This window comes from Mus musculus, chromosome 7 (assembly GCF_000001635.26).
Source record: "Mus musculus strain C57BL/6J chromosome 7, GRCm38.p6 C57BL/6J".
Taxonomy (NCBI): domain Eukaryota; kingdom Metazoa; phylum Chordata; class Mammalia; order Rodentia; family Muridae; genus Mus; species Mus musculus.
This window is the reverse complement of record NC_000073.6, coordinates 83,273,226-83,297,047: the sequence shown is the minus strand read 5'-3', so window position 1 is coordinate 83,297,047 and position 23,822 is coordinate 83,273,226.

Below are 23,822 nucleotides of genomic sequence, written 5' to 3'. Positions count from 1 at the left end.
AATTATTTGTCATAGCATCAGAAACAAAACCAAACAAAAATAAACATATAAAAATCATATTTAGTTTATAGCAATGTTTATATCAAAGAAAATCTACAAATGGAAAAACCTAAAATAGTCTCATAAATGAATCTGAACTGGTTAAACCACTATATGTGTGCTGAATGGAGTATTGCCTAGCTCACCAGTAGGTGAGCTATAGGGCAGATTTTACAGTAAAGGCAAATTCTGGAAATAGCAAGTTAAAAGGGCATACAAGTTACTAAACTTTACTAGTAATATGAACACAAAACAAAAATAGGCAAAAATAAAACTGTATGGATATAAAGTAGAGTATAACAATTTACCAACTGGCTTCTGTAGGTTATGTAGATATAACTTTCTGCATAATTTTCTTTTTCTTCTCCATTTTCCATAATGAGGTTATATAGTAGTTTATATTTTAAAGTCAGATAAAAAATTAAATTTCCGCTTAAAGGTGTTTCTGGAATGTTTGAATGTTGTATCTGTTTCAAAACTCTGTTTGAACACAGACCTCTGAAATAGTAAGAAATTAGACCTGTTCTTATGGTTTCCTTTCTCATTGTTGAAGGCTACTCTCTTTCATTTTAAAATACATTCCTTAAATCATTTGTGAATACACAAGAGATTTAAAAATATAAGTCATATCTTCAAAATTGGTAGGAGCAATTTTCATCCATCACCTGAAACTAAGGAATTTGATGACAGGACAAAAGTGTCACAGCAGTGTCAGAAGTAACTTTTGTCCCATGCCTGTCACATGTCCTTGCCCATTGCAAGGAAGGTTTACTGACAAGTCACTTGCTTTCTTCACTTACCTGTAAGTGACTGCTGCCCAACTCTTCTCTGCTAGCTGTGTATTACAGGAAGTGACAGAGTGGTCTGGGGCTGATAAGCCCTGCCCTATGGTGGGAAGACCTGAATTGCAGTCCAACTCTACAACTTGCCAGTTAGATGACTTAGAACTGGTCCTTAACCTAAGCATCTAGGTTAGAATAAATGTAGCAACAATAGAACTTGTTCACAAGGTCAGTGTGGGCATTAAATGAAGATGAAAGTAGTAGTTACTCACAAGGTCACTGTGGGCATTAAATAAAGTAATGCATCCCATAATAAATGTTCGGCCCCATTAAGCATTAATGTGTCCCATTTGTATAATTTGGCTCTATTCTTAATCATTTCTCATTTCAGTTTGTGTTTTAAAAGGCACTAGTATGGATGGGGTATGTGACTCAGTGGTACAGTGCTTCCATAGAGTGTGAGGCCCTATGTTCAATCCCCACTATAGCAAAAGCAAAAGACACCTGCATTTCCTGTGCATGTATCTTCTTTAAGTTCCTAATTAGTACTTTCAACTTGTCAACTTGTGCTTGCTATTGACTCTGCTTGTTTTAGACACTCTACCAAGTTTTGAAAAAATGGACTTATGTTGAAGTCCTAAATTAATGCGTTTTGGGCGTTTCTGTCTTGATAAATTAATATTTAATCATTCTGGGAGCTATTGTTCTTTCATGGGTATATTTCTTTACTAGTATAACAAGAAGTTAATTAATATGACTGTCTTTGACAGCAGTATTTCCTACCATTTTTAATTAAGTGGAACAGAGGCTTGTCTTGAGATGCTGATTTCGTCACTAGCTACCAAATGGCGGGGTCACACTTTGAGGAAGAGGAATCTATAAGACGCATGTCATCCATTGCATGATCCTCCCCATGATATAAATTTTACATGAAGCAAGATTCTTAGCCCTTCTCAGCTTCATTTAGTTCAATGGAAAGCTAAGATAATGCCCACTTTCTAAGAGCATTGGTGTTAGATGATCTACTTGACATTTTGGGAAACATTGAAAGGCATGATGGAAGTATACTGAGTAAACATTGTTCCTCTTTGGATGGAAATAAATTATATGACTTAGCCACTGGCCTGCTGAGCCTTGTCACTATGCTTGATAGAATAATATTAAATATCCAGGATTCATTGAAGATATGAAGGATGTAGTAGAAGGCAAAAATATAAATGCAATAGACTCCCACTTTCCCTCCATACATGCTTTCCCTTTTTACTGTTTGATTCATCTATGATCAACAAAAGATCCAAAATATTAAGTGGAAAAATTCAGAAATGATTCATAAGTTTTAAGTATATTTTATTAGAGTATGATATTATGATTACTCTACATTGCTATGTTACTGATGCTAGCCTTTTTATAGGAGATTTTAGGACTGGGCTCCAGAGGCCCCAATAAGTTAATTCAGCCTCATCTAGTTTATTCACTAAATCAACAATTCATGGTGAAGGAGACAAAGGAGATGTAGTCAGTATGCTCACATTAAGAAGAGGAACAAGCAAGAGGTCCGGTGACGCCAGGTCCTTCTTCAGCATGCTGATATGAGTTTCCAGTTTAATGAGAGTGAGAATGAGAACCATAGGGAGGAGGTCTACAAATTAAGCAGCCTTGGTCAAGGTGCGTCAGAGGATCATGATCTCCATTCTGCCGCTCTACACTGGTCCAAAGGGGTTCTTATAATTGTTTTCATTTGAAGAGAACAATCTGGTTCTCAGGAGATCAAGACTTCCACTCCGGAGAACAGACATCAGGGTTCTGCTACTCCCAGAATCCAAAGGGACTGCAGGGTTAGAGAAATGACTTATCCCTGTTCCTTCAGCCTCAAAAGGGTGTAGGAAAGGTTAGACCGACAAATCTTGAGGGTTAACTTCTCAACATGCAGAGTTGAGCAGTTGACTCTAAGGAGATCGCCACAATATGAAGGCAGAGATGCTCAGATGTTACTCTGCAGTTAGTTGTGGAGTGAGCCTGTGCTGGATATGTCAACTTGACACAAGCTAAAGTCACCAGAGAGGAGGTCACCCCAGTTGAGAAGATGCCTCTATAAGATAGGAAATATAGGCAAGCTTGTAGAGCATCTTCTTAACTATTGATTGATGGGGGAGGACCTGCTCACTGTGAGTGGTGCCACTGCTGGGCAGGTAGTCCTGGGTTCTATAAGAAAACAGGCTGAGCAGGATATAAGGAGTAAATTAGCAAGCAGTACTTCTCTATGATCTCTGCATCAGCTCCTGCCTCTGAGTTCATGCTCTGTTTGGTTTTCTGTCTTGACTTCTTCAGTGATGAACTGTGCTGAGGGAGCATAAGCTAAACAAATGCTTTCCTCTCAAACTTTCTGTGGTCACAGTGTTTCATCAGAGCAATAGTATTAGCCTGACTAAGACACAGCCCAAGCGAGGAGCTGATGCCTTTTGACGAAAGCAGATTCTAGGTACCTGCTTCAACCTCTTACTGTCTCTAGCAAATATTATCATGGGTATACATGGGGACAATAGTGACAGTCCGTGGTGCTAGTCATACATTGGGAGTCTGGGGCTCATGCTGAATGGATAAGATTAGACTCCTGAAGTATCTTGCATTTGCTGACTTTTGGCTTTGAACCAGGTATATGTGTAACTCAGGTTGGCTGAGTCACTGATTTTCTTGACTTGACGTTTTATGATTATTGGGGGTAGGTTTTTGTTGTTGTTGTTTGTTTGTTTGTTTGTTTTTGTATTTGAGTTTTATCCAAACTTCTATGATCACATAGCCATCATTTGTAGAGAGGCCTTCATGGTTGAGTTTTCTACAAATCAACCCTTACAGCACATAAAGAAGGTCTCTACGATTTCATTTTGAAGAGTTGATTATGAAGCACAGGAGATGACTCAGTTAGTAAAATACTTACTATCATATCATCTGCAAAAAGTGATATTTTGACTTCTTCCTTTCTGATTTGTATCCCCTTGTTCTCCTTTTGGTGTCGAATTGCTCTGGCTAGGACTTCAACTACAATGTTGAATAGGTATGGAGAAAGTGGGCAGCCTTGTCTAGTCCCTGATTTTAGTGGGATTGTTTCCAGCTTATCACCATTTACTTTGATGTTGACTACTGGTTTTCTGTAGATTGCTTTTATCATGTTTAGGCACGGGCCTTGAATTCCTGATCTTTCCAAGACTTTTATCATGAATGGGTGTTGGATTTTTGTCAAATGCTTTCTCAGCATCTAACGAGATGATCATGTGTTTTTTGTCTTTGACTTTGTTTATATACTGGATTACGTTGATGGATTTCCGTATATTGACCCATCCCTGCATCCCTGGGATGAAACCTACTTGGTCAGGATGGATGATTGTCTTGATGTGTTCTTGGATTTGGTTAGCGAGAACTTTATTGAGGATTTTTGCATCGATATTCATAATGGAAATTGGTCTGAAGTTCTCTATCTTTGTTGGGTCTTTTTGTGGTTTAGGTATCAGAGTAATTGTGGCTTCATAGAATGAGTTGGGTAGAATACCTTCTGTTTCTATTTTGTGGAATAGTTTGTGAAGAACTGGGATTAGATCTTCTTTGAAGGTCTGATAGAACGCTGCACTAAACCCATCTGGTCCAGATGTCCCTCAACAGAGGAATGGATACAGAAAATGTGGTACATTTACACAATGGAGTACTACTCAGCTATTAAAAAGAATGAATTTATGAAATTCCTAGGCAAATGGATGGACCTGGAGGGCATCATCCTGAGTGAGGTAACCCAATCACAAAAGAACTCACATGATATGTACTTACTGATAAGTGGATATTAGCCCAGAAACTTAGAATACCCAAGATACAAGATACAATTTGCAAAACACATGAAACTCAAGAAGAACAAAGACCAAAGTGTGGACACTTTGCCCCTTCTTAGAATTGGGAACAAAACACCCATGGAAGGAGTTACAGAGACAAAGTTTGGAGCTGAGATGAAAGGATGGACCATCTAGAAACTGCCATATCCAGGGATCCATCCCATAATCAGCTTCCAAACGCTGACACCATTGCATACACTAGCAAGATTTTGCTGAAAGGACCCAGATATAGCTGTCTCTTGTGAGACTATGCCGGGCCTAGCAAACACAGAAGTGGATGCTCACAGTCAGCTATTGGATGGATCACAGGACCTCCAATGGAGGAGCTAGAGAAAGTATCCAAGGAGCTAAAGGGATCCGCAACCCTATAGGTGGAACAACAGTGTGAACTAACCAGTACCCCCCAGAGCTCTTGTCTCTAGCTGCATATGAATCAGAAGATGGCCTAGTTGGCCATCAGTGGAAAGAGAGGCCCATTGGTCTTGCAAACTTTATATGCCTCAGTACAGGAGAACGCCAGGGCCATGAGGTGGGAGTGGGAGGGTGGGGAAGTGGGTGGGGGGGAGCATGTGGGGGACTTTTGGGATAACATTGGAAATGTGAATGAAATAAATACCTAATTAAAAAAAAACAAGTAAAATACTTACTTTTAAACACAAGGACCTGGCAACAGTACCTTAAAGGCATGCTAAAAAGCCAGCTGTGGCGATGTCCTCCTGAAATCTCAGCACTGGGAAGGTAGAGTTCGGTAAATCTTTGGGACTCAATGGCAAGCCAGCCTATACACATGCACAGGCACACACACATACACATGCACATGCACATGCATGCGCACACGCACACACACACACACACACACACACACACACACACAGAGGAGGGTGAAGGAGGGGGCAAAGGAGGGGGAGAGGGAAAGAGGGAGAGGGAGAGGGAGAGGGAGAGGGGGAGGGGAGGGAGAGGGGGGAGAGGGAGGAGGGGGAGAGGGGAGAGAGGGAGGTGAGGGGGAGGGGGAGGCAGAGGGAGAGGGAGAGGGAGGGAGAGGGAGAGAATAAGATGAATTGCTCCTGAGGAATGTCATACAAGGTTTATTGTCTGGCATAAATGCACATACAACATATGCATACACACATTTATATTTCATGTGATAGTAGCAAGAAACAATGCAGATGGTAGTGGCTTAAAAATGGCCTTTAGGCTTGTCAGTAGTTTGCAGTTTCAAGAAAACCCATATGATTAAAACTGCATTGATATGGTAATGTTGGACTGGTGCTGATCCAGAGCCTAATTATACTTTATCTTGGGATAGCTTTTGCCCCTAAATATCCATCCTTGCCCACCTCTACCTTGGACCTAACATCTTGCTATTAACAGATAATAAGAGCCTTTTGGAATTTATTAATTTAGTAGACTGCTAGATTTCACTAACTAAAGCTAAAAATGGCCTTAGATAGCATCTGAGGCTTATAGAATAACTTCCCTCACTTTGCTATAACTTGCCTTTCTGATTTCCATCAGTATATTTTTAACATGCCTTGATTCATAACTCTCTTTGTTCTGTTACTATAATACTTCAAGAAACTGTTTCTACATTGGAACTTTACATTGGGAAAACCTATATGCACATCCCTGGGCCACGGTCACACATAATTTTCATTCCAGAATAAACCATGTTTTTTATTCCTTTGGGGGTTTCAACCACAGCTAATAGGCGGAGGAAATTCCTCTATTAAATCAAGTGGATGCAGCACAGTGAGGCTGTAGTGTCTGGGCAAGCAGAAGTGATGGATCCCCTTCTGTGGATATAAGGTTACCCATCTTACATTGCTGCTGTGACAATTAAATGAAGTAATCATAAGAGTTACCATTACTGTCAAAATACTCTTTACTCACAGATTGGCCAGTGGGTCATGTTTCTCAGCTAAATTCCATCTGATGTAGTCTGGCTTTTTAAATACTATGAACAAATGGGCATGGGATAGAATAGAGAGAGATCTGCCTGTGGGCTTTCCCCTTTTGTTGCTTAAGGAAAAGTTGCCTTTCTTGTTTCCAGCCCTGTAGTGATGGCTTTACCATGAAGGGCTCATCAGGTACCAGCAGTATTCTCAAGGAAAATGCAAACAAAGGCTAGTTCCTTTTTAGCCATGGAAACATAATCGTTACCATGCTTGAATATGCTTTACATTACTTAGAAGGGAGTTTATTGGCTCTGGGTCTGTTGTGTCACCGAGGAAACCATGGTGTGCTGTTAAATCACTAAGGAGAAAAACAGCTCAGGCAGCCCCAGACTGATGGGAGCCCCAGGTAATCTGGCAGAGGGAACTCCCCAGTGGGGTGCTCAGGAAGCTGAGGTGGGGCGTGGCTGCACTGCAAGATTAGAGTGAAGGCATTGTTGAGTCACTTGGGAAAGGGGTGCAAAGCCAGGAAGATGATGACATTAACAGTGAATGCATTATTTTTCCTTGCTTGGAAACAAGTTTTTCTTTCCTATTTGAAACAGCCTCGCATCTTTGAGGTCTCATAATTCAGTGTTTCTACTCAATTCCTAAACTGCGTAGAGGAGATTGTTAAAGGTCCCTACAAGAAGAAGGGAATTCAGCATTTTGTGGACAGAGTGACTGATTATGACTTATGCATGATTATTAAAGGTAGAAAAAGAAAAATGTTGACTAAGGGTGGACTTTGAGCCATTCACGTGAACAAGTTTACCTGGCTCTCCTGAGCCCAGATCTGCTACTCTCTGATTTTGTTTTTAATCACATTTTTGGTGTAATAACATTGCCAGCATTGTAATAATTAAGTTGAAGTACCGAACACTAAAGGCACCATTGAGCAGGGGGAGGCAAAGTCTTAGCATTTAAACCAGGATATCGTCCTCTTCCTGGTTGAAGGGTAGGTGGCACTGAGGTCACCCAGCCAGTGCAACTAAGCAATCCTTGGCACTTAACTTCTGTTTTAATTCCAAAGGAAGACATTAAAACATTCTCACTTTACACTTACACTACTCAAAGCCTGAATTTATAGAATTTGAATCCATTTTTCTGCCTATCTATCGATCTGCCATCTACCTATCATCTATGTACCTATCACTTACAAGATTGATTCTTTACAGAAATTTTGTACCACAGTTCTTATTTTGTGAATCATTTTTCTCACTGAACATTGCTTTGTAGTCCTTTCCTCGTTGATATGTACAGTGTTCTGTCTATTCATGATCACTATAGCATGCACAGCCCATGGTGTTTATTTTGGCTTGTACTTTTTTAGCTTTTCCACTCCTGACATTACATTGGTGAACATACTAGTACATTCATAGTGAGCTCATAAGAGTGAGGTGGATAAAGACACATGTGATTGCTCTGTCATTTTTCATTATTACAGACTCGAGGTTGCACTAGACCACAGCTGTGATTAGGACACTGATTTACTTATATTATCAGTATTAGATATGATAAACCTTTTAAAATTCATGATTGAAAAATAACATCACTTTATTCTAGCCTATATCCTCTTGTTTTTGAGGATTTTGACTATCCTTTCATGTGATTATAAATCAGTTTTGTGTGTGTGTGTGTGTGTGTGTGTGTGTTTGAGATGAGGTCTCAGGTAGTCCAGACTGCCCTCCAACTCCCTAGTAGCTAACAATGACCTTGAACTTCTGGTCATCCTACCTCTATCTCAGATTATAGGCAGTACTACCATGCCCATCTTTGTATTGTCTTTTCTGAAAAGATTACTTACTGTCAGTGAGTTTTGTCCTTACATCCATTACAATTATTTGATTCAGTATGATCTAAGTGTCTTTGTTTCTTCTGAACATTAATTCGGCTTTCCTGAAGTGTACCTTTATGCAATTCATTCAGTAATAAACATTTGCACTATTTGTTATCTGCATTGTATATGTGGGGGTATATTTTCAGCATTGACATCTTTGGGTACAGGGGCTTTCTATTCCTCCTAGGACCAAGTAGGCAGCACAAATGTGCCCTGGGATCAGTGGGAATTGGTTTCAGATATCCTCTGCAGATAAACGAATGTGTGCATGTCCAAATCCTTTATATAAATTGGCACAAGTATTTGCATATAACATGTCCATCATCTCTGGGTTACTTATAATAGCCAATACAATATGCATACTGCATAAGTAGATGCTACACTATATTGGATAGGGTGTAATGAGTATTTTCCCCCTTCAATTAGTTGATTCTGTCAGTGTGGAACCTACATATGCAGAGAACCAGTGATATGTGGTCTTGCTTGTCAGGTAGATGTCTGCATCCTGTTGTGCGTGGTTTGGTCTAACATGGTAAAACAGAGAGGAGTCTGCCCCTCTGTGGCTTCCCCTTTGCTCTTTTATCTGCAGCCTGGATGGCAGCACTCTAGAGCTGCCCAAGTCTTTTTCCAACAATTGCCTCTCTATATACATTTCACTCATAGTTTCCATTTTCAATTTGGTCCCTGTTCTTTCACCCTCTCCATATAGACTCTTCACCAAGGAAAGCTGAATTTGTTTTCTATTGTACACAAGAGTGATTTACCTGTTTGCATGCATTTTCTCCTTTATTGTCAGGCCTACTGAATGTTCCACATGTATCTATTCTGACAGCCATCTTAAATTGAAATTCCTTCATGGTTTAAAAATGCCTAGGAAAGGCCAAGCAAACACACAAATCTTTAACTTTTACATTATCCTTTGAAGTAAAGCTATTTATCTAAAATATATATTTACCCAACCACAGCTATGCTCCTGGCCCTGGGCTTGATGCTACAGCTGGAGGAGGGACTCAGCCCAGCTCTTGCTCTAGAAAAGTGCGGAGCCTAAGTGAGAACGAGCGGAAAACACGCATCAAGTAAGTATGCTTAAAATACATCACATCAGGACTGTTACCCCAGGAAAGGTTCTGCCAAAAACTCTTGTCTAATTAGTCATTTTAATCAGGTCTCTTCCAGGATAATAACTGGAGCTACACTTCATAATGAGCAAATTCATATTCATCATTCTATTTATGCTGCAAAACAACCTGGAGGTGAGAGCTATTTTTACCTCACTTTACATATGAGAACTATTTTCATGCTCTAAGCATAGTTTTATCTCTCCCCTAGGACAGCAAGCTACCAGCAACATGCAGTAGACTGGAGCTTTATAGTAGCCATCCTGTAGGGAGACCTGAAGGTTCCAAGTGACTCTAGGCTTGACTCTCCTCCCCAACTTCTGAGCGGTCTAGGCCCGCGTTTTTCTGACTGTGTTGTTCCTATCCTGCATATTTCATTACTGAATGCTGTGGGTCAGGGGTCCTGTTTTGATCCCCACCCTCCATTTTCTGAAACACATAAATATTCAGATGTGAACATGCCAGGAGTTCAGCTCCTTGGCTGGCTGCAGTGTCTAACTTTACAGGTCGGCAAACCATAGTTGGTTTTATACGGCCATAAGCACGAAGAATAAGTTTGACATCTTTAAAGTGTGTTATAAACAAACATAAAACCCCAAAGGAATATAAAAGGTAGAGACAATAACTAAGTCTCAGGACCTGAAGTGTTTACTATCTGGTTTACATAGTAAACACTCAGCTCCCTGCCCTAACCACCTCTCCTGCACAGACCACGGAAGGAGGGTGCAATCCAGTGATCTGTTGAGAATGCATCCTTATGAAGATGTTTGCCTGAAAGACTGGCCAGAAGTGATGAAAGTTTTGTTTAAAAATCTGGGGAGGAGATGAAATTTTAGTTTATCTTTCTGTGTTCCTTCGTGTCCTTGTCCAGTGTCCCTTATGTCTCAGGCACAAACATCTTTTTATTAGGGTTTGCTTGGGACAAAATGAAGACTTAGACCTGCTAGATTTCCAGATATCAGGTCCTAGAATTATCTGGAATTTTTTAATAAATGGAGGGAAGAATGAAGGTTTACCCTTCATAAAGGTTATGACAGAGTTTGTGTCGTGAGAGTAATGTTGTGACAGAAAGAGCTAGCATCTTGATGAGTTAGGCATGTTATGTGGTTATGAGAATGGCCATAACTTTCTGAACTGATCTCTTATATAGTGATTATGGTGTGGAGAGGAGAAATTTTCAAGTCATCCTCTTGAAGGCCCCCTTACTTTCCTTTTTCCTGGTGTGGGTCACATCTCCTGAGGTGCATGCATTGAGGCCTATGGAAGGGCCAGAATGCTTGAGTGTCTCCAGATATGCTAACTTTGCATATGTGGGCTTATATAAGAGTGGTATGATTTTGGACAGATTTTTAAATGTGTTCTTCTATCTACACAAACAGCCTCCATAGATGACTAGGGATCAGGAGTTGAAACTTAAGTAATAAGAAAGTCGAATGATTCAGTTTCCTGTAATGAGTATTTTTGTTGTTTCCCTCAGCTTGTTCTTAAAATCTGCCCCAGGTTTGGGGGGATTCAAATGCCTCTGGGCCATCACAATGCCCAAAGGCACCAAACTTCTCATGAATGGTCTTGGAAAGTTGCAATCCTTCCCTGACATTCCCATAACAAGACAGCAACGCCCATGGGTAGGTAAAGTGATAAACCACTCTAGAGAGACTTCCAGGGAACAGTGTCTGCTTCATTACCTGTGAGCAGCCACTTACATAGTGGAAACCCATCGACTGTGATGTTCGTTACCCTGAGTTGGAGAGAGAGCACTCATACCACCAGTACAGAAGAAGAAGCACATTAGAGAAGACACGGAGTGAATGGATGAGCAGAGACTCATCTATAGGTCAGCTACCAGCTATCCATGCTACTTCGGAACTCTGTGTTCTGACTTCAGGAGCATGTTGTCCCATGCTTCTTATATAAGAAGCACAGTGTGCCACGCAGGCTGGATGCTAGGCCATGCCTGCATTTTCTCCAGTAAAAAGTGAAAGCAGAAGAGAGAATATAATTTCTTTCAAGCCCTTCTGTGACCCACAGGCCTAAATCTCTGTGAGGAGAGGACCTATGCCCACAGGACAGAGAGGGAAACAGGGTGGCCACGAGCGTTGTTCCTCCCACTTGAACTCTAGACTTTCCGCCTCTAGATCAGTGCTTCTCAGCCTTCCTAGTGCTGCAACCCTTTAATGCAGTTCCTCATGTTGTAGTAAACCCAACCAAAATATTATTTTCCTTGCTACTTCATGACTATAATTTTGCTACTATTATGAATTATAATGTAAATATCTGTTTTACAATGATCTTAGAACCCCCTCAAAGAGGTAGCAACCCCACAGGTTGAGAACCACTGTTTTAGACTCAAATTTTTTCTTTAACTATTAAATAGTCTGATGTTATTAGATTTATTACACAGTAAATTAAAACTAAGTAAGCAGAAATCATCCTGTTATTACTGTGGCATATTTCTTTCTAGTGTATATACATATATGTATGTGCACATATAAAATATACATATCTACAATCACAATGTTGTGATTAGTCTATATATATTTTTCTTTCTTAATGTAGCATGACATAACATTTCTTCTAGACACTTTTTCGTGATATTATATGCTAAAGCGAAAATCTAGCACTGTTTACTAATCTGTTTTATTTAGCTTTGCAAATCAGAGCTATTTCTAATGCATGATTACTTTTAATGAGGCTTCCCTGAACCTTTTCAATGCAAAATTTACAGAATCATTTTCTCAGGTTGAAGTCCTAAAGACAGACATACAGTTGAAACTTGTATAAAAACATCTTTTGTTTTATGTGCTTGGAGTATCTCTAGGACAAATTGAGTTGTGTATCCTCCACTCATGAGAGCTAATCCCTACCACCCATTTCTTGCATGTTTGTCAGTTTTGTGGACTAGCAACTTTGTAAACTGTATTAATGTGATTTTTTTTAATAAAAGGGCATTTTTGCTGGAGAAATTAGCACACTGGGATCTAAAGAAGGTTTGCTATGGAGCCACAACAGGGGTGTGAAGCTGTCTCTGGTGCTTAGCAGTTATGTGGTCCTTAGGAGCCAGGCAACTGTTCAAGGAGCCTGTTTCTTCAACAGTGACTGAGGTGCCTGCATTACAATGTTAGCTATGAAATCCAGAGATGCTGGGTAGAGAGGGTTGGTAAGGTCAGACAACACACTTTGGCCTCCAGATAACTATTTCCCTTTGATTGTCACCCCACCTTTAGTCCACTGGATTTGAATTCCTTCCTCAAATCCTTCTCCCCACCAGTCGGTTCCTTAGGCTGCATTTATCAATGTCTTAGTTTAAATGTTGAAAGTACTGCCTCTGTAGGGCATGTATGTTGAATAAAGGCAGGTATGTGAGGGGTAAGACTACTGAACTCCCACACAGTTGTCAGACAAGCCATTGGAGTGTAGAAAAAAGTAGTACCCTAATTCACCATTAGCCTAGCATTTAACTACAGTTTCTGGCACCCTGAGGTTGCTTCATGACAATCCTGTATTTGAAGCATCCTGCTTCAAGAACTGATATTCCACAAGGAGCAAGCTCAGTAGGGCACTTTGCTCATCCCTTGAGTTTAGACATGTGACTTATGTTCATATTTCTTAATCATGTTACTCATAATAGGCTGTTAAGGCCTGGGCACAGTGTCTATCCAGTTAATGACAGTATTATGGTATGTACAAGGTTATGCAAATGTATATGCAGATCTGCAACATTATATAAAGGAATATATACGCATACATAAAGAAACTGGGATACTTATATAAAAAGCATGTTCAGGTTTTATATTATATACTTCTGATTGTAAGATTGCATGCATAGAAGTACATTTTATGTTTTAATACATATATACTTGTGTGTATGATACCTGTGTGCTCACACAGTATATTTGTCTATGTAAGTAGGGACAGTTACTTCATGGATGTAGCTATTTATATGTATATTGCAAGGTCTGAATCTGTGTGTATATATATGTACTGCATACATATTGTACCTACAAAGTGGTTTTTTTATTAATTTATTTTTTTAATTAGGTATTTTCTTCATTTAAATTTCAAATGCTATCCCAAAAGTCCCCCAGACCCTCCCCCACTCCCCTACCCACCCACTCACACTTCTTGGCCCTGGTGTGCCCCCGCACTGAGGCATATAAAGTTTGCAAGACTAAGGGGCCTCTCTTCCCAATGATGGCCGACTAGGCCATCTTCTGATACATATGCAGCTAGAGACACGAGCTCCGGCGGTACTAGTTAGTTCATACTGTTGTTCCATCTATCGGGTTGCAGACCCCTTCAGCTCCTTGGGTACATTCTCTAGCTCCTCCACTGGGGACCCTGTGTTCCATCCAATAGCTGACTGTGAGCATCTACTTCTGTGTTTGCCAGGCCCCGGCATAGTCTCACAAGAGACAGCCATATCTGGGTTCTTTCAGCAAAATCTTGCTGATGTATGCAATGGTGTCAGCGTTTGGAGGCTGATTATGGGATGGATCCCCAGGTATGGCAGTCTCTAGATGATCCATCCTTTTGTCTCAGCTCCAAACTTTGTCTCTGTAACTCCTTCCATGGGTGTTTTGTTCCCAATTCTAAGAAAGGGGCAAAGTGTCCATACTTTGGTCTTTGTTCTTCTTGAGTTTCATGTGTTTTGCAAATTGTATCTTGTATCTTGGGTATTCTAAGTTTCTGTGCTAATATTCACTTATCAGTGAGTACATATTGTGTGAGTTCTTTTGTGATTGGGTTACGTCACTCAGGATGATGCCCTCCAGGTCCATCCATTTGCCTAGGAATTTCATAAATTCATTCTTTTTAATAGCTGAGGAGTACTCCATTGTGTAAATGTACCACATTTTCTGTATCCATTCCTCTGTTGAGGGACATCTGGATTCTTTCCAGCTTCTGGCTACTATAAATAAGGCTGCTATGAACATAGTGGAGCATGTGTTATTACCAATTGGAACATCTTCTGGATATATGCCCAGGAGAGGTATTGCGGGATCCTCCGGTAGTACTATGTCCAATTTTCTGAGGAACTGCCAGACTGATTTCCAGAGTGGTTGTACAAGCTTGCAATCCCACCAACAATGGAGGAGTGTTCCTCTTTCTCCACATGCTTGCCAGCATCTGCTGTCACCTGAATTTTTGATCTTAGCCATTCTGACTGGTGTGAGGTGGAATCTCAGGGTTGTTTTGATTTGCATTTCTCTGATAATTAAGGATGCTGAACATTTTTTCAGGTGCTTCTCAGCCATTCAGTATTCCTCAGGTGAGAATTCTTTGTTAAGCTCTGCACCCCATTTTTAATGGGGTTATTTGATTTTCTGGAGTCCACCTTCTTGAGTTCTTTATATATATTGGATATTAGTCTCCTATCTGATTTAGGATAGGTAAAGATCCTTTCCCAATCTGTTGGTGGCCTTTTTGTCTGATTGATGGTGTCTTTTGCCTTACAGAAGCTTTGCAATTTTATTAGGTCCCATTTGTTGATTCTTGATCTTACAGCACAAGCCATTGCTGTTCTATTCAGGAATTTTCCCCCTGTGCCCATATCTTCGAGACTTTCCCCACTTTCTCCTCTATAAGTTTCAGTGTCTCTGGTTTTATGTGGAGTTCCTTGATCCACTTAGATTTGACCTTAGTACAAGGAGATAGGAATGGATCAGTTCACATTCTTCTACATGTTAACTGCCAGTTGTGTCAGCACCATTTGTTGAAAATGCTGTCTTTTTTCCACTGGATGGTTTTAGCTCCCTTGTCAAAGATCAAGTGAACATAGGTGTGTGGGTTCATTTCTGGGTCTTCATTTCTATTCCATTGGTCTACTTGTCTGTTGCTATACCAATACCATACAGTTTTTATCACAATTGCTCTGTAGTAAAGCTTTAGATCAGGCATGGTGATTCTACCAGAGGTTCTTTTATCCTTGAGAAGAGTTTTTGCTGTCCTAGGTTTTTTGTTACTCCAGATGAATGTGCAAATTGCCCTTTCTAATTCGTTGAAGAATTGAGTTGGAATTTTGATGGGAATTGCATTGAATCTGTAGATTGCTTTTGGCAAGATAGCCAATTTTACAATATTGATCCTGCCAATCCATGAGCATGAGAGATCTTTCCATCTTCTGAGATCTTCTTTAATTTCTTTCTTCAGAGACTTGAAGTTTTTATCATACAGATCTTTCACTTCCTTAGTTACAAGGTATTTTATATTATTTGTGACTATTGTGAAGGGTGTTGTTTCTCAGTCTGTTTATCCTTTATATAGAGAAAGGCCATTGAATTGTTTGAGTTGATTTTATATCCAGCTACTTCACTGAAGTTGTTTATCAGGTTTAGGAGTTCTCTGGTGGAATTTTTAGGGTCACAAAGTGGTTTTTTGATTGCATTTTAGAAATATACTTACAAAATTTTCAAAATTAAAAATGCATAAACATTTAATTTTAGATAGTTGAATGCTCCAAAATTGCTAACTTCTGTGACAATAAGTGATCTTTGGCACATTTTCTTGCAGGTATTATAAAACACATGTTACTTTCAGATGCTCCTTCAAAGTAAAAAGGTTTTAACAGTACATGAAAAAGGTAAATAATTCTGGGGAGAAACTTATGTAATTGAGGAAACATTCAAGATCTGACATTGGGAAGCATTTTGTTGTTACGTAGTTTTGTTCCTAAATACGACATAATAGTGTTGTCCGTAAGAACAGATCTGCAGACTCCACAGGTGTGGAAAGGCGGCTTTGTCAGTTCAATACTAAACAGCCTTAGCGAGTTCTGAACCCTTTGGACTTAGTGAAAACACAGTAGCATATGACAACCAAGAGCAGTAGAAAGAACACGCTGATCAAACGTTAGAAAATATCTTACTTCCTTGCCTAATTATATTGCAAAGAAGGAGCCTAATTCCATAAGCTTGATCAAAAATACATACACTACTTCCTGTAAGACATGTCAGTCTCTCGGGACTTGAGAACCAACCTGAAAGTGTAAGTTTGATTCATAAGTGTGAATAACTGCAATCAAATGCCCAAGTTAAAAAAACTCCAGGTGTCATCATTCATGATATAACCCCAGCGTTTGCTCCAAAAGACGGGAGCAAAGCTGGTTCTTGTTGGCAGCCATTCTGAAAAGAAAAAAGAGAACTCTGCTTTCAATTAGTAACTCTTTTTCAAAGGGGCTCAGGCATACAACAGACAACCTATATGCATACACATGTAAGTAAGTATCCGCATTTACATCTGTATGCACACGCACACAACACACACACACACACACACACACACACAGAGAGAGAGAGAGAGAGAGAGAGAGAGAGAGAGAGAGTCTATGAAGTCTTATAAAGAATCACCAGTTTGACCAGAATCATAGCAAAGTGTCACAGTAAACTGAAACCATTGTCCTTAGTAGTGTACGAAAAAGATGAACCAATTCTTTCAAAACTAATACATGCTTCCAAAGACATTATTAATTTTAGTAATTGATAGTATTTAGTGAAGGTCAAAAGCACACAATTTAAAATAATTTTAATTATCTGTTTAATTTATCTTTTTCACCCTCTAAAAGTTCTCAGTGTAGTTAATTTGCAGAGCTACACTTAGATTTAAAATGCTAGTAAGGAAGAAAATTCCATAGCCAACAAGGAAACCATTATGATAGCTACTCAAAAGTTTAAATAAAGAATTACATGATGCTGCATGCATACAGGAAATACTTGAAAGTGGTAACTTGGATACATAGTTTCCATCAGTGTTCATAATGACATCACTTACAACAGTCAGAAAATAGAAACAAAATGTCCATTAACAAATGAGTGGATGAACTCATGCTCATTTATTCTTATTATATATTTATATAAACATACATATATATACAAATTCATATATTTTGTATAATTTGTATATTATCTATAAAATAAATTTTTTTCAGGCTTTAAAAGTGAAATTCTTCATGACGCACACCTTTAATCCCCACACTCAGGATGCACCTACAGGAAGGCCTTTGTGAGTTACAGGCCAGCTTGAGTAATACAGTGAGATCTGTGTTTTTGAATATGACTGAATTCTGACTCCTAACGTTTACATCTGCCTTTCACAGGCACACACAAATACGCACATGTGTACCTACATTAAGAGCAGCCACATGACCCAGCTATATCACTCTCATAAATATTCCAAAAGGAATCTGGGTCAGAATACCACAGGGATACTTGTTCATATATAAACTAATACCAGGGTCCAGAGAGCTTCTCCAGAGAGACTCTGCATTTCTCTGTCCTCATACAAAAAATTGAAGAAAAGCACATCATTGCAGCAGAAGCAGTTATGGTTCTTTAAGAGATAGTAAACTTTCAAGTACAGGGAGGTGGTACAGTGGGTAAAGAACTTGTCATGCAACAGTAAGGACCTAGAGGAATTCCCAGAATCCACATAAAGCAAGACATGGTAACACACATTTGCAATCCCACTGCTTATAGGAGGCAGAGACAGAAGAATCCTTGGAAGCTTACAGGCCAACCATCCTGGAAAAAAAAAGATAACTACAAAGACTCTTCCTCAAACAAGATAGGTGTCAAGGACCAACACCCCAAGGTCTTCTCTTATCTCAGTCCACAACCTATGGTATGCATCATTCCCAATCGAACACATGAACATGGTCACATGCATAATACACACATACATATCACACACACAGTGCATACACACACATGTCACACATACATACACAAAGCTACTTTTATTTTTATAAAGAGAGTGAAGTGACAAAATCTCAAGAGTGTGGAAGAAGGGGCACAGAAGTGAGCTTAGCAGCTCTAGAGATTCCTGTACAAGGAACTAGAGTTCTTAAACCATTTCCCTGTGTACTTGTGGCTGCATAACATGATCTTTTAGCTGACTTGCTTGGCTTGTTTTTTGTTTTTTTGTTTTGTTTTGTTTTTCTACAGATGCTGTATCTACTATAGGAAGTTCTACACACAACTTCATATATCACATTGCTCATTAGGGTCTTAAGACTCCAGGTAGGAATCTTCTATTATGGTAATGAGCCATAGGTCACTTTTCCATATTGTCCAATGCCACAGTTCCTATGCCAGTGACTGATTTTCAGTGACCTTAAGGAGTGGAGTGGTGGCGGTTCTCTTTGCCTACTGACTTTTTTAAATATATGAATTTAGTAAGAATATGGGGAAGGCCAGACCTCTCCCCTATTCTTTTGCCTTGTACCCATGCTTATTCAGTGCAAGGATTACAATAAACAAGGTGTAGAATTAGTCTAGCTATGATAAACAGATGAATAGATAGTCAGTGGATATACATGATGGAACATTTTTCAAGTGTTTAAAAAAAAAGAATGAAACTATGTCATTGCAGGAAAATGGACGGAACCGAAGATTACTGTGTTAAGTGAAAAAAATAGACTCAGAAAGGCAAAGAAAACACCACCAACAACAATGTGATATGTGGGTGAATCATGAAGACGTTATGTTAAGAGAAATACCTAAGACACAGAATGAATTAAATTTTATAATCCCATTCACATTTATTTCCTACGGTAGTCAAGCTCATAGAGAAGAGGCTAGAGCAGGCTAGAGAATGGAGGTTTCTAGCACAGGGTGTTATTGTTTAAAAGGTACAAGGTCTCAGTATGAGATAAAGAAATGTTATGGAGAGGCATAATAATGGTGGTTGTACTACATGAATATATGTAATGATATGAATCTCTGTACAAACACTGGTCAAATATCAAACTTTAACTTCTGCATAATTTATTACAAGAAAAAAGTTTTGGGGAGGGCTGTGAAAAAAATAAATTATATGAGCATGCAATCCCCACATGCACATGTGTAATAATAATACATGTATGAATAAAAAATATATATATACACACATGTATTAGATTGTTGGTGTTCTGTATTTTCAGGTTCCATCTCCACAGAGTCACCCAACCACTGTAAAAACTATTTGATAAAAATAATTACAACTGTACTAAAAATATTCAGACTTTATTTCTTGTCATTACTCCCTAAGCAAGGCACTGTAACAACTATTTACATAGCATTATAAAGCGCTTAACATGGTAAGTGATCTTGAGATGCTTTCAAGAACACAGAGGACATGTCATAGGAAAAGAATTTTGCAAATACAAAGAATTGTGCACAAATATGCCATCTGAGTCTAGGGAGTGGAATAAGGCAACATCTTGCTCCTGTTCTCCAGACCACAGCCCTGACTTAGAGCATTTGGCAGTTGCAACAGTGGAAGTACCTTCACCATGGTCAGGGTCAGGCTCACAGCAACAAATTGCTGGATAATCACCCTATAGCATGAAGTGGCTTTGGCCTTATCACCAGGGAAAGTGGGAATAACTGAAATAAGTGAAAATTTATAATAAAAGACAACAGTTGACAACAAAATACTATCATATGCCCTAATCACTTACTCTGGGCTTCTTTGTCAAAGAATGGGGAAACATGTAGCTTTGGATCAAAAGCAGGCAGAGTAGCCTCCAAGTCAGTCCTTATGAATTTGAAGACCCTAAGTCAACCATTATACATGCTTGGTCTCAGTCTTCTCTGATAAATGAACATTCACTAACCATCCATTTTAGTTAGAGTTTCTATTGCTGAGATAAAACATCATGCTCAAAAGCAACTTGAGTTTCTTTCATCCTACAGCCTATAGTCAGTCCACCATCCAAGGAAGTCAAGAGAGGACCTGGAGGCAGGAACTGATTCAGAGACCGTGGGGGAGTGTTGCTTAGTGATTTATTCTGCGTTCCTTCTTATAACACCCAGGAACACCAGCCTAGGCATGGCATCACCCACAGTGTGCTGGGCCCTCCACATCATAGTCATCAGTCAAGAAAATGCACCACAGTCTTGTCCACAGGACAACTTAGTGGAGTCAGATTCTTAATTGAGGTTCCCTTTGCTAAGACTATTTCAGCTTGTGTTGGTTGCATTGCTTGGGGATGTTTAGGTGGTGTAGGCTTGTTGAAGGAAGTATGTCACTGGAAGCGAGCTTTAAGATTAAATAGCCCTACCTTCTCGAAGTTTGCTCTCTGTGTTTCATACCTGTGGGTAAAGATGTGAGCACTCAGCTTCCCGATTCTGCATCCATGCTCTTTCCACCATTATGGACTTTAACCCTTTGGAAACATAAGCCAAAATGAATTCCTTCTTCTATAAGTTGTCTTGGTCGTGATATTTTATCACAATTATAGAAAAGTGTTAAGCACAAGAGGAGACTTCTCATATCAGCTCTGTTCATCAGGAAAATTCTTCTCAAAGTTTGACTTGATGGCACTGTCAGAAAGGAAAATACTCAAGAGCATGAACTCTAAACAAACGCAACAGCGAGCCATGTAGCACAGAATGCCATTCCCACTACCTCCCCGAAAGTGTGGAATCCAGACCGTTTGCTCTTCCTGATTTCTCTAATCACGTGGTGCTCTATAATTAACTGCCTACTGCTTTTGAATAGAAAAAAAACTATTTGCTAAAAGCAAAGACTTAATAATATTCACACAAATATGTATGCTTCTCTGATATATGCTGTTCTTAAAACCAACTGCTATTTTTATATCCATCCTGTATACCAAAACCACTGCAGGAATATTCTAGAGTCACTCACTCAGTGTCTGCTGATTACCTTGTAGGATGTATATTATTAATGACAGTGATTGCTTTCTGACCTCCTTGCCATGATCCATTTCCATCCATTAAGGAACTACATTATTCGCTTTAGCAAAACATGAATCATAAATGAAATATTGATTTAAAAAAATCCAAACTGCTTTACATTAAAAAAATCCTGCAAAGAGAAATTTTTAAACTCCAAGAAAAATGCATGTAATATCAGAAATTCCAGGTTTGAATGGACCAAGATTGTATGCTAAGTGAGTGAATAGGTCCCTGCTTAGTCTCCTTTACAACAAGCTTATTTTCATGCTCTTAGCATGACATATTGTCTAAATCTATGAATACTTTATTGAATGTGTTTGATTGAGTGAATTTATGTCTTATTAAAAATAAACACATTTCCAAAACCACAAGTCTCCTTCCTCAGTGCTTAGCAGAAAATTTAGACTTCAGTTTGGTAAGGAAACCGAAGATCGTCTACTAAGGGGGTGGGTTAGTGTTTCTAAATATGCTACAGCACCTTTCAATATTGTTAGGTGTTTTTACAGTGTGAGAAGGCATTGCTCTTCAGTAGTAAGTGAGGTATTTGGTAATGAGATAGGCATAAATGTATCTCTTTTTACAGTATTACTTGAGGCAAGTGGTTCAGTCCATCACAATAGGTGGTTATTGCTTTCAGATAAGAGTTCACCCTGTGGTCTGGCAAGGAAGAAGGTTGCTCCATCTTTATAAAAATAGTGTCCAGTGCCGAGAAGATGCATCACTGAAACAGTATTGGAGTGAAATGACACTGGTTAAAAGGATGGAGTGCTTAGCTCTGCCCATCTTCTGACCTCACCTTCCAAGCAGGGAGGGGTCAATTGTCATAGATGTGAGATGAGATGTTCCCTCAAGGTGAGATGTCACACACACAAGCAGATTTATGCCTATGTGAGGATTTGCAACCTGACACATGCAGAGGAAATTCTTTTCACACCCCATGAGCTCATTTACATGATGGGATGGCTAAGTAAGTGAATGAATGATGTAAATGGAAGATTCAGCAATGTGAAGTAAATAAATGTGTACCCTGGAGCCACAGTCTAAGAAGAAACCCCAGGCTTTGTTCAATCATTAATATTTTTAAAGCATATTACTTTCTTCATAAAAAGTAAATTTGATATGTGACTATTGACCAACCACAGGCAATGCACTGGGTGACCTGCACAAGGTACAGCATGGGGGAATTGGAGATATGCCTGCTATTTTTAGGGTATTCTCTAGCTTAAACATTCTTATTTCTTGCTAGCCAGCTATATCTCACTTAGAAATAACCTCTGAGGCTAAATGCCAAAGAGAATGGCATTAAGGTAGGCATAAAAGACAGATTTCCAAAAGAGAAGGAGAAAGGGAAGTAACAAGCAGGAAAAAAAAGTAAGGAAAGAAAATATAGAAAGTGGAGAAGAAGGTGGGGGAGGCAGCTCAGCCTGGAAAGTACTGGTAAACTCAAGGATCTCAGTTCAATATCTAAAAACGCAGGTGAAAAATCCAAACACAGTGCCAGGGCTGTGGAGTAACAACGGAAGGGATCCTGGAGCTTCTCGGCCAGCCAATCTAGCTGAATAGGCGACTGCAGGCTGAGTGAGAGATCCTGCCAAAAAAAAAAAAAAAAAAAAAAATTGGAGAGAGATACAAATGCATGTCTGTACACACACACAGAGGAAATGAGTAGGAATACAACAAAACTATGTGCCTATCAGAATGGCCAAGATCCATAAAGCAGAAAACACCACATGTTGGCCAAGGTGTGGAGAAATAAAAACCATCACTAATAAAAATAAATATAAAAATAAAAATAAAAACTAATTAAAATTTAAAAACTAAATAAAAATAAATCACTAATAAAAATAAATATAAAAATAAAAATAAAAACCAGTACAAATGCAACTGGCAGAGAGCTGCTATGCAAGATAGTTTAGCAGCTTAGAAAACTAAGTACACTCTGAGCACAGACTGTGACAATCACAAGACTTAAAAATACTTACGGCTCAAACCTCCACATCCATGCTTATCCAAAGAGCAGCAAAATTTGGAGGAGGGGCTCCCCCAAAAGACACTTGGCAGCTAACAGTTTTTGGCAGATGAAGTGTCATTTATTTCAGTGTTGTACCCATTGATTAGTTGTTGATGCTCCAGCAAATAACCTTCCACAAAACATAAAGTAACCACAAAAACTTAGAACCAAATGAGATGCCATCCAGTAGGCTTTATGTCAATTGTGGAAGATGCAGATAGTCCAATATTGTTGAACACTAAATAGGAATGAGCCAGCAAGTATTTTATGAAAAGGCATGAAATAAATTCAAATGATTATTACTCAGCAAAAGAAGCTGTTAGAAAGAGCTATATACTGTGTGGTTTCAACTACATAAGTCTCTAGAAAAAAATTATTGAGACAGTTAAAATATCAACAGTCAAGCAGAAATTATGTGGGGCCGGTGGGTGACTAGGGAGAACACAGAGGATTCTCTAGGGTAGGTAACATTTACATCAGTGGTAAATGTGTGTTACTTTATACTTATACAAGCCCTCAGGACATATATGCCAAGAGTTGTGGGAAGC